This window comes from Phascolarctos cinereus, unplaced genomic scaffold (assembly GCF_003287225.1).
Source record: "Phascolarctos cinereus isolate Bilbo 61053 unplaced genomic scaffold, phaCin_HiC Scaffold_5;HRSCAF=322, whole genome shotgun sequence".
In the NCBI taxonomy this organism is placed as follows: domain Eukaryota; kingdom Metazoa; phylum Chordata; class Mammalia; order Diprotodontia; family Phascolarctidae; genus Phascolarctos; species Phascolarctos cinereus.
Window position 1 is genome coordinate 98,929,343 of NW_027555958.1, and position 11,917 is coordinate 98,941,259.

The following is an 11,917-nucleotide window of genomic DNA, read 5'->3' on the forward strand; positions in this document are numbered from 1 at the left end:
ATTGTTACAGTTTAAAAACTTCAGGTAGATTGAGGCTGGGAGTGTTGAGCATGATCAATTTATTAGCAAAGAATAAAGTTGCCAATAAATAGGATTTCGGCTTCCCTAGCAAAGCTAAGACCCCGAGGCAAGGAATAGCTATTCCTTTTTATAGTTTTCAGGCAAGTGTAGAACAAAGAACAGGACTTTGTAGGCAGGGACCACATTTTGATTGGTTAGAATTAGGAATGAAGGGCTACAACAACCTCCACCTTCCCTATGACTAAAGCAATGTTCATTTTTTGAGTCCACCTAAAAGGTCAGTGTTAGTGGACCAGACTTTGGAACCAGACATCCTTCAAAGGAAACAGACTTCCTTGACACAAGACTAGAATGGTGATTAAATAGAGAACTAGATTTCTAAACTTGTTACAGTACAGCTGAATTTCTGAACTCACTCATTCATGTGTTTATTTCATATCTGTACTCCGATGCTTAACATAGTGCCTGGCACATGGTACTTACTTAATAAACGTCTTTTGATTGGTTAATTTCAGGATAAGGATTCAAATGTATATTTGCAAATATATTTTGTGATAGCTTTGTAGTTGGACTCTCTGACTCAATTCTTTCCTTATTCCAGTCCATTCCCCAAAGTCCATTTCACTTTCAAATTGACCTTCCTATAGTAAAGTTCTGACCATGTAACCCCCTGCTCCATAAACTTCATGGGCTTCCTATTATTTCCATATTCAAATACATAATTCTCTGGTTTGTAGAAGTCCTTCATAAATTAGCCCTTTTCTATACTTCAAGTTTTCTTACATCTTATTTTCCTCTATGTATTCTTTCTTTCAGTGCAACTGGCCTCCTTGCTTTTTTTTTTACACATGATATTTCACCTCCCAGTTCTGTACATTTCCATTGTCTCTCTCCCATGTTTAGAATTCCTCCCCCCTCTTCTGTGCCTACTGGCTTTCTTATATTCCTTCAAGGCCCAGCTAAAATCTCATCTTCTGCATACAAGAAGATTTTTCCTGAATTCCCCTAATGCTAGTGCCTTCCATCTGTTATCTCCAGTTATCCTGTATATTTGTCCACAGTTGTTTGCATTTTGCCTCCTCCATGCAAATCCACCAACACAGCTTCAATAGATGGGGAAATACATCTTTCAAATATGAAACCATAAAAACCTCATCACATGCAAACATGCAAAAAAGATTACATCACAATTCATTTTTACCATAAGGCAAATGCTCAAATGCCGGGGCTAAAAAAGGCTAGATGATGCAGCTGGAAGGCAAGATGAAGTCTTGAGGAGGTCTTTTCATGTAACAATCTAGAATAATTCCTTTAGGGAGGAGAGGAAGAAGAGAGATTAAGTAAGTTACACCTATTGCTCCCATAAGCAGTGTTTTTCAGAATTACAGAACTTCAGTGGCAGAAGGGACATTAGAGACCAGTGAAGATATATAATTAATACTTAAGAAGAATACTTTCTACAAACTATACAACAGATAGTCACCCAGATTTTGCTTAAGTAGCCAGATACAGTTTTGAATAATTGTTCATGTTTAGCAAGTTCCCCCCTCCCCTCCCGATATCAGGTCTATGTTTGTCTCTTTCCAAATTCAATTAATCATCATTTTTTAAGTGTCAGCTATGCTGCAGACACTGTGCTAGGTTATGAGGCTAAACTACAAATAATGAAATATTCCCTCCTCTGAAGCAGCCTACTTTTTATTGGGATCAAAAACTTTTTTAAAGTTTTTGTGTAGAGGTTGATTTTGAAGTACATTTTGAAGGAAGAAAGTGATTATATGAGATAGAAGTGATAAGAGAAATCAGTTCAGTAATGAAGGATTACCAGCTGCAAAGGCATGCAGATGCAAGGATGGCATATATAAAGCACAAGAAGAAAGGCAATTAATAGAAGTTCAGGCCAAGTTGTGAGGGCTTTAAAGTCCCTAAAAACGTAATTAAGGTTTTAATTTAGAGACAATAGGAAAACTACGGACTTTATTGAGTAGGGCGATGTCATGCTCTGATCTGCACTCAAGGAAAATAATGTTAGTAGCTGTGTGGAGGATAGAATAGAGGAGGTAAAGAATTGAAGTAGGGAGACCAACTGGGAAATCATAGCAACTGTCTAGATGGGATGTGATAAGGGCATGAATTTAGCTGTGTTGATAGTGAGAAAGAGTTCAATGAGACAGATGTGTAGGTAAAAAAATAGCAAGATTCTCTCAACTGATTGGATGTATGGGGTTGGGGAGAATAAAATTTCAAGGATAATTTTAAGGTTATAAACCCAGGACACTGGGGAAATGGTGTTTTCTTCAATAGATACGGGGAAGTTTGGAAGAGGTGCAGAATTGGAAGGGAAAATAATTATTTCTGTTTGAGGAGTGTTGATTTTGAGATGTCCATGATATATCCATTTTGAAATGTCCAACAGGCAGTTAATAATTCTTTATTGAAGTTCAGGGTAGATACTGTGACTCGATATATTGTTCCATGAGTCAACTACATCAGAATGAAACCCATGGGAGCTAAGGGGGTCACCATAAAAAAAAGATTGTTGAGAGAGAAGGCTTAGGGGAGAGGCTTGGTAAATATCTACAGTTAATGGGAGTGATATAGAACTGAAGTAAGATTTAAGAGGCTGGAGAGAATTCATATTGGTAGGAGTGTCAGGAAGGAGTAATGTCATAAAAAACTCAGAGAGAAGATAGTACCATGGAGGAAGGGGGAGAACAGGAGTGTCAAATGCAATAAAGAAGTCAATATGGATGGATACTGACTAAGAACATCAGATTTGGGAATTAAGAGATTATTTACTGATGTCTCCTAATTCTGTCCTCTACAGCCAAGCAGAACATGTATAATCTTTTCATTTGATAACTTTTTAAATAAAGTCCTGAGGCATCTCAGCTCTGGAGGAGGTCAGAACCATTAGGCATTGATACGCAATGACCAATTGACAAGAAATGAAAGAAGTGCCCATGGATATTCTCCCAATTTCATTCTCTTTATTATTTCTGGTATGAAGTCAGATTCAGAAAAATCCAATAACTGTCCCATTGTTTAATTAGTCAAATGCCATTTGAATGCTTCTAAAAATATGTGGTGTGATTTTTAAGGGTCAGTCAGTTGCTTTAGAGCTCCTTCTAGAGGTTGCTATTAAAATTGGAGTTTCTACCCTAAGGTTTAATCTAATTCAGGATATATTTGTAAAGAAGCTACCATTTTCATCCAGTATTTCCATCAGAAAGTTCTTTCAGACTCTTCTGAAAAAGGCTGACCTTTACTGACCTCATTAAACAATTGAGAAGCAGTGATGCATTAATTATTTGAAGATATGTACCCAACTAATAGCAAAACAGGCAGGCTACTGACAGGATGACTTGAAAAAGAAGGTTTGGGAAGGACCATTTTCTATTTTTGTATATCTTCTTTTACTAAAAAAGATGTTAATGCTATAATTTATAGCTGTTTTAACTAAAAGGGCAAGAGACATTCAATTTCAGAGGCATTTATCTTAGACTAAGTAAACCATTAAATCAGAGCTAAGAACAGCTGGCAAACAAAAACTCTCATCCCCAACTATAGGTGGAAGCCATTACTTTTGATTTTCAAAATAATATCATAGGCCTTGAAATAAATCCAATCAATCTCATAAGATGGCAGATAGACAAATAACACCTAAAGATTGTCATAAATTTATAACAGAGGTTTTGTTAACATTTTATGGAAGTAAGGCGAGTGATCCATGGAAGCAGGAAGGTAGCTGGTGCTGCTTTAATCAGGAAACATTTCTATTTTATATAAAAGAAGTGAGTTCAAATCTCTCAGATGGGTTTTTTATAGGCTGGCCCAAAACATTTTGGTTGTTTGTCTTATAGGGCCAGAAAATGAAAAAGTCAGATAAGCGCTCTTCATAGTGAAACAATGTAACTGCTGGCCTTTGTCATACTGGCTGTGTTCCTGAGCGGTGGTGGGGTGGGAAACCTATGCAGTAAACACCTATTTTTAGTAATGTTGAAGTGACTTATGCAATTACCACTCTGGAGAAGTCACTTAACCACTCCCTTTGCCCTGGGAACTCTTTTTTTTGACTATAAATTACAGAAATTTTGTTAAGGTGCATTGATAGAAAGTCTCTTCACAAAACAAAGCAAACAAACAAAAACAAACAAAAACCAAAACAAAGCCTAGTAATATATATCTCCTTTTCATTGAGTAATGAAAAGAAAAACTACCCATTTTAATATTAAAGGCATAGTTCTAAAATCAAAATGCAGAAAAGTCACAATAGAATAAATAACAAAATCCAACCGTACGTTCATTACAGGAAACATTTAATCTAGAGAGACCAAAATAGATTTAAAGGAGAAGTATAAATAGAGCTTACCATGCTAATGTCAAATCCACCTAAGCAAGAGTGGTACTGGAGGAGCAGATATGGCACCTCACAAGGGGAATGAAAAGGAGGAAGAGCAGGTCATCAGCCTTGGACCTCAAGTTGCAGAGGGAGAGAATGTTTGGTATCTGCCATATCTTTGCTTCCTTCAACGACACCTTTGTCCACCTGACTGATCTCTCTGGCAAAGAAACCATCTGCTGGGTGACTGGTGGGATGAAGGTCAAGGCTGACAGAGGTGAAATCTTCTCCCTATGCTGCTATGTCGGCCACTCGGGATGTTGCCCAGAGATGTAAAGAACTAGGCATCACTGCCCTTCACATCAAACTTAGGGCTACAGGGGGAAATAGGATTAAGACCCTAGCTCTGGCGTATAGTCCGCCCTGAGAGCCTGGTATGTTCTGGAATGAAGATCGGGCGGATTGAGGATGCCACTCCAACCCTCTGACAGTACTTGCAGAAAGGGGGGTTGCCGTGGTCGTCGTCTGTGAATATTGTCTTCTGGATTATTTTTGTCAATAAAAGTGTTACAATGGTAAAAAAAAAGAGTGGTACTAATTAATCTCCCTTCCTCAAGTATTCCTCACTCATTCTAATCCATATTTCATTCAGCTTTGAAAGTGATTTTTCTAAAGTTTAAATCTGACCAGGTGACCCTGCCCTGTGTCTCCCCTCCCATCCCAATAAACTTCAGTGGCTCTCTATTTCTGCCATGATCAAATATAATGCTCTCCTTCCCCATGAAGCACTTAAAGCTCTTCATACATACATACGCATGCACATACATACATATCTCCTCTCTCCTATACATTTGAATAGGAAAGGAAATGGTAGATGTAACACACATGTATTGGTAACATACATGTAATGTGTATGATACATATATGTATGTTACATCCATAAATCTACTCTCTCCTATACACATTTATGTAGGAGATTAATATATGTATGTTATACATATTTTACATTTATATTATATGTATATATATGGAAACACACATACTACATATATACACACACGTACATACACACATCTATGTCTATCTACACTCATATATGAGAGAAGATTCAATGTGACAAACATGTAATACACAATTTCTCCTTAAAGTTTACAGTATACATAAAAACTAATCATGTTTTGGGCCACAAAAATACATAGGCAATTATAAAAAAAAAGAGTCTATAATAATAATAGCTTGCACTTACATAGCATTTTAAGATCTGCGAAACACAAATATCATCCCATTTGATCATTCCAATAACCCTAAGAGGTGGGTTCTATTATTGTCTTGATTACAAATGAGAACACTGAGGTAAATAGATTAAGTGAGTTGCTCAGGGTCATGTAGCTACTAAACGTCGAAGGCCACATTTGAACTCAGTTCTTCCTGATTCTAAGGTTAGTTCTTTATATACTGTGCTATCTTCCTTCCTAACCTATACGCTATATTCATAGACTATAGTACATAACCCTAGTAATAAATAATGGTTTCAATGAATAAAATAAGCAGTCATGGAAACAAAATCTTATGAAATGACAAGGTACAAAGTGAAGTTACTTAAGTTATGGCAATTACATCAAATATAAGACAATTCAGAAACTATATGTAAACACCTATGCAATAATCTCTCTGAATGTCTATTTCAACAGGAAAAACAATGGAAGCTAATGAATAGATTCTGTACCTAAACAGTAACAAACCAACAGAAAAGAGAAAAGAAATAGCCAAGAGCAGAACAGAGATCAATACAACTGAAATGATAAATAAATCCAAGAGTTTTTTTAAGACTAGAAAAATTAATACCTAGCAAGTCTATTTTTTTTAAATGTGCAAGTTAAAATACCCAACATTAGATTAAAACGAGAATTGCAAAATAAGAGGCAAAAAAAAAATTGTGCTGGGCTGCAGAAATCTCCATGAACTGACTGAGAAACACTAAGTGTTAGGCCTTCCCTGTGTAGCCAGTAAGTTCCATTCATCCGCAGCTCTTTCAGAAATCAGCCTTTCCAGAAATAAATCATGTCTCTCTGTTTATGACAGATCTTCTTGATCCCTGATTCATTTGAATTCCTTTGAATTACCTTGCAAAAGATTATCCTAGGAGATGTCATGAGCGGAAGCTTTCATTGTGGTCTCTGAAGGTGTAAAAACCTCTCCCTAGAAGAATGCCGTGGATCCACCAATATTTGTGCCACCTGTTGATGTGAATCTTTGCCTACTGGGCCCTGCAATTTTGTTCTAGTGGGCAAAACATGGGTACCTGAGGATTGGGGCCAGCTGTGGGAAATTGAGGCTGAATTTAATGCAAGTGGAAATGGAATAGGGAACTACTGATTTCAATGAGATCCCAATCTTTGTAAAAATTGTTTTTATTGTGATTTCAACAAACATCAAAAAACACATTTTAATACGTAAAGGACAAGAAATAAGATTGCACTTTGCTTCCTTTCACAATCAGATACATTTTATGTAAATTACTTTCAGCACTTTCTTATGAACCTAAAAACTGTTCAGGTGCTCTTTTAGGCTAAAATAACAATCCTTTTCAGCCTTTCTGCAGAATTTAATGTTAGATGTCCCCCGATGCTCTTTAGAGCTAAAGAATAATAATTTTACAGTCTTCCAATCCTTAAGGCCATAAAATCTTAGGGAATATTGAGGCTGGTCAGTTCAGCTCCTATCCTGAGTAACCTCCAGGGGTCATTGAACCCAGATGCTGCTGTGTTTTAAATAAATTCTCCGTCAAGACCAACATTTGTTCTCTTGCCTTTGGCTCTGAGAAGCAAATGAGTCTTCTATTATTCCTGAGTTTTTCAACCTCACTCTCATCCTCTTCTATCCCTTTGCTTCCTTTCTTTCTCATGGTGGAGTACAGCTGGCATCTGCCACCACTCATGGGGCAGGCAAGGCTTGGGCAGAGACACTGTAAAAGGGTGAGGGATTCCTATGGTCAGGTACTGAGTGACAATCTTGCAAGTGGCTTACGTTCACTGTAGCAGGCTTATGAAGTTAGGTGGAGAAAATAATTCAAGATTGGAGCAATAAGACAGTTCTAGAGTGTTAATTCATGCAGTTTTTATTTGTGCAGGGACTCTCTCTTACTGTTGTGCTTGTGGTGTAATGCTAAAAAACACTGGACATACAACTGGATTCAAATTCCATTTTTAATCTTTATTTCCTGTTTGACCATGGATAATTCTATTGATCTTCACGGCCCTCAGTTTTCTTATATGTAAAATGAGGGGATTAGAACAGATGATCCTATGATTCAGTCACCCGGTCATGCCTGCAATTTAGGAATAATAATTTGGCAAATGTGTGAAGGATGAATTATCTCTCTAATTGGAGTGTTGGGTCATGAACTGCAAACTTTAATTTAAGAAGAAAACCTAGATCAGACATCTCATCTCTCATTTGGCTGTACTAGTTTGAACTCCTCTGATTGTTTTCTCCACCATGTATCAGGAAGCTCATTATAGGGGTAATCTCATCATTGTATAAAATCTCCAGTTTGGCACTCCATCTCATCATTACCCTCTGCCTCTCTGATTGGAGTATGGGGCCAAGTATTTTTGAACTCTTCTGATTGTCTTCTCCACCACGTCTCAGGAAGCTCGTTATCTGGACAACCTCAACATCCTATAAAACCTCCAGTTTTGGTACCTCTCTCATCATTACCCTCTGCCTCTCTGATTGGAATGAGGGGATAAGAACTCCAAATTTTCATGTAAGGAGAGAACCCAGCTCAGACATTACTTCATCTCTCAGACACTACTTTGGTACTTTTCTGACTGGTTTCCCCATTATACCCCTACACTGGTGACTTTTCCACTCCATTTCACCTTCCTTTTGGGTTTTCATATTTGTATCCTAAGGGCTTAGCACAGTAGCCTGGCACATTGTAGATGCTTAATAAATGTTGACTGACTGACTGGAGAGAAGAGAGACTAGATATAGAGAGATTAATGTATAGGCTATTGTAATAGTTCATATGAAAGTTGATGAGGATAAAGACTTTGTGTCTGTGCAGTGAATAGAAAGAATTACTGTAAAAAGAAGTTAAAGAGGTGAAACTAATGAGACATGGCAAATGGTTGGATGTGAAGAATAAGAAAAAAATGAAGAACCAAGAGTGACTCCCAAGTTATGAATCTGTGTCAATGGAAAAATGTTGGTCTTAAGAAGAGGGATAGGTTTGGGGAGTGGGAAAGAGAATGAGTTCATTTTTGACAAGGTAAGTTGGAGGTATCTATAGACCATCCATCTGGAGTTACTGAGGCATTTGGAAATGCCAGAATGAAGCTCAGGGAAAAAATAAAGGATGGGAATATAGATTTGGAGTCACATTCATAAAATTATAGATGAGCATACAGAAGCTGATAAGCTGCCCAGACAATGTTAAAAAGAAAGAGGACAGCAGTCAGGATAGAGCCCTGAGGTACGTTCAAGCACAGGGAGTAGGACATTTGACAATACTGAACAGGATATGGTTCAATAAGTAGGAAGAAAACCATGAGAAAACAATGTTACAAAAAACAAAATTGAGGAGAATACTTAACAGGGGTTACTGAATAGCACCAAATGTTGCAGTGATGAAGAATTAGAAAAGACCATCACAATGACCACTTATGAAATCATTCAGAACCTTGGAAAGAGTAGTTTTATTAAATTTTGGTGATGGAAGCCATATTTAAGGGGTGAGAAATGAAGCTCAGGTAAATAAGTGAAAGTAACATCGATGAACACCTTTGTCTATGAGTTTGCCTGTAAAACAGAGAGAAATAACATGATGAATGGGAATGTCAGGTGAAGGCCTCTTAAGAATGGGGAAGATAAGATCATATATTTAGGCAGAAGAAAAAGAGTCTGGGGAAAGGTTGTAAATTAGGAGAAAATATGAATGATTGAAGGCAATCTCCAGGACTAGATGGGAATGAAAGTACTCAGTGACTAAAATAGAATGGTTAGCGTTGGCAAGAACAGTCCAATTAGAAGATGGCAGAGAAAAAAGGTAGTCACTCTCACCCTCTCCTATCAACTTCTGAAAACCCAGAAAATATCACCCTAGAAAAAAAAACAACCCTGGAACAACTGAACTAGAAGAAAGACGGGGAACAGCAGTGCAGCAACCCAGCAAACAGGTCTCCCAGTGCCTCAGCAAAAATAAGAGAAGCAGCACTGCAAAGGGCAGAAGGCGAATAAGCACCCTGCAGCATTCACCTGAAAGGAGCCAAAGAAAGCAACCTAAAGTCTTCCTAAAGCCCCAGCATTGTTGATTCCAACCCAACACCAGGAAAGCTGTCAGAAACCCAGGAAGACATCCTGAAGCCCAGGTGATAGAGCAGGCAAACACCAACATCTGGACCTCTGAGTGCCTCAGTGAGGGCAGGGGAACCTGTGAAAACTAGCTCAGAAAACCACCAGGTGCCTTGGCACTCTACCACAAAGCAATCTCCCAGTGCATTAGCAGAAACTAGGGAGGCAGCATTGCAAGGGGCCCCAGGCAGATAAACACCCTGCAGCACCCATCTAAAGGGAGCCGAAGAAAGGTAAAGGAAAGGAAAAGTAGGTAACCTAGAATTGCCTGAAAATTCCAGCCTTGCTGATTCCAGCCCAACACGAGGTAAGCTGCCAAAACCCTACAGCCTCCAATTGCCAACATAAAGAGGCCCCAGCACACAAAGCCAGTGACCAAGACCTAGGCTCCCAAAACAAGAAGCTTGGGTCAGTGCCCTCTGTTCCCCAGCAGGAGATAATAGAGAATGATAAAGTCAGTAAGTTTTCTCTAATAAATGAATTAAGTAGTACTATATAAGATTAAAAAATTATACAATGGCTATGTTTACTCTATTTTTAGGAGAAACAGATCTGGGTGTAGATTTGCCATCAGTGAAACCAATTTGCCAATCCCCAGCAATCTCTTTAAAGGCCAGGGAATAAAGAAACCATGAATAAAAAGAAACGCACATAGATTCATATTATGAGAAGAGAGATCAAAAAAGAAATTCTGAAGAGGACAACTTTGTCAACAAACCCACAGCTGCAACATCAAAAGGGAATATGAAGTGGTCTGAAGCCCAAAAAGCCTTCTTGGAAGCACTCAAGAAGGATTTAAAAAATCTAATGAGAGAGGTAGAAGAGTCCTTAAAAATATACAATTGGCCAATTGGAAAAAAAGTACACTGAAGAAAACAAGTCCCTAAAAGACACAATTGGCAAACTGGAAAAAAGTGCACTGAAGAAAACAAATCCCTTAAAAATACTATTGGCCAACTGAAGAAGGAAGTACAAAAACTAACAGAAGAAAACAATCTGTCAAAAACTAGAACTGGACAAGTGGAAACTAATGACTCTATGAGACAGCAAGAATCGGTCAAACAGAAACAAAAAAATGAAAAAATGGATGAAAACATAAAATACCTCATCAGTAAAACAACCGACCTGGAAAATCGATCCAGGAGAGACAATTTAAAAATTATTGGACTACCTGAAAATCATGATGAAAAAAAGAACCTGGACAGTATCTTTCAGGAAATCATAAAGGAAAGCTGCCCTGAAGTCCTATAACCAGATGGTAAAATAACTATAGAAAGAATACACCGCTTACCACCTGAAAGAGATCCAAGTTGACAACACCAAGTAATATAATAGCAAAATTCCAAAATTACCAGATGAAAGAGAAGGTGCTGCAAGTAGCCAGAAAGAAATAATTTAAATATCATGGGACCACAGTCAGGATTACACAGGACCTTGCAGGGCGTGGAACATGATATTCCATAAGGCAAAGGAGCTGGGATTGAAGCCAAGGATCAACTACCCTGAAAAAACAAGCATGATTTTTCAAGAGAGAAGATGGATATTCAATGAAATAGGGGGGTTCCAAACCTTCCTCATAAAAAGACCAGAGCTCAACAAAAAATTTGATCTTCAAGTACAAGATTTAAGAAAGACATAAAAAGGTAAATGGGACAGAAAGATACAAAATGTTAATAAGGGCAGACTGTTTACATCCCTACAAGGGAAGATGACACTTGCAACTTGAGAACTGTATTGTTATTATACTATGTTAAAGGAGTATACATAAAGGGTGTGGATATGACTTTGATGTAATGATTAAAAAAATCTAATCAAGTGGGTTAAATGGATCCAAGTAAGTGGATTAGTCTGATCTTAGAAAATGTACTGAGAAGGGAGGAGGCAGACAACGGTAAATTACATTACAGGAAAAGACAGAAAATCCTATTACAGTAGAGGGAAAGAAGGGAGGGGTGTGAGCATTGTTTGAACCTTGCTCTCATCAGATTTGGCTCAAGAAGGGAATAACATAATCAGTTAGGTATGGAAATCTAACTTGCCCTAAGGGCAGTAGGAGGGAAAAGGGGGAAAGAAAAGGGAGAGGGAATGGAAAGGAGGGAGGAAGCATTGGGGGAAGAGGGGAAGAGGGGGAAGGGGGATAATAGAAGGGAGAAGAGATTGAAGGAGGCAAAAGTACTGGTAGGGGGAAGGGAGAGA

The 11,917-nt window shown here is 38.0% G+C and overlaps 1 pseudogene; it reads left to right on the forward strand.

The window, feature by feature from the left end:
• Window positions 1–4,443: 4,443 nt before the first annotated feature.
• Window positions 4,444–4,894, forward strand: LOC110208508 (small ribosomal subunit protein uS11 pseudogene; annotated as a pseudogene).
• Window positions 4,895–11,917: the final 7,023 nt, after the last annotated feature.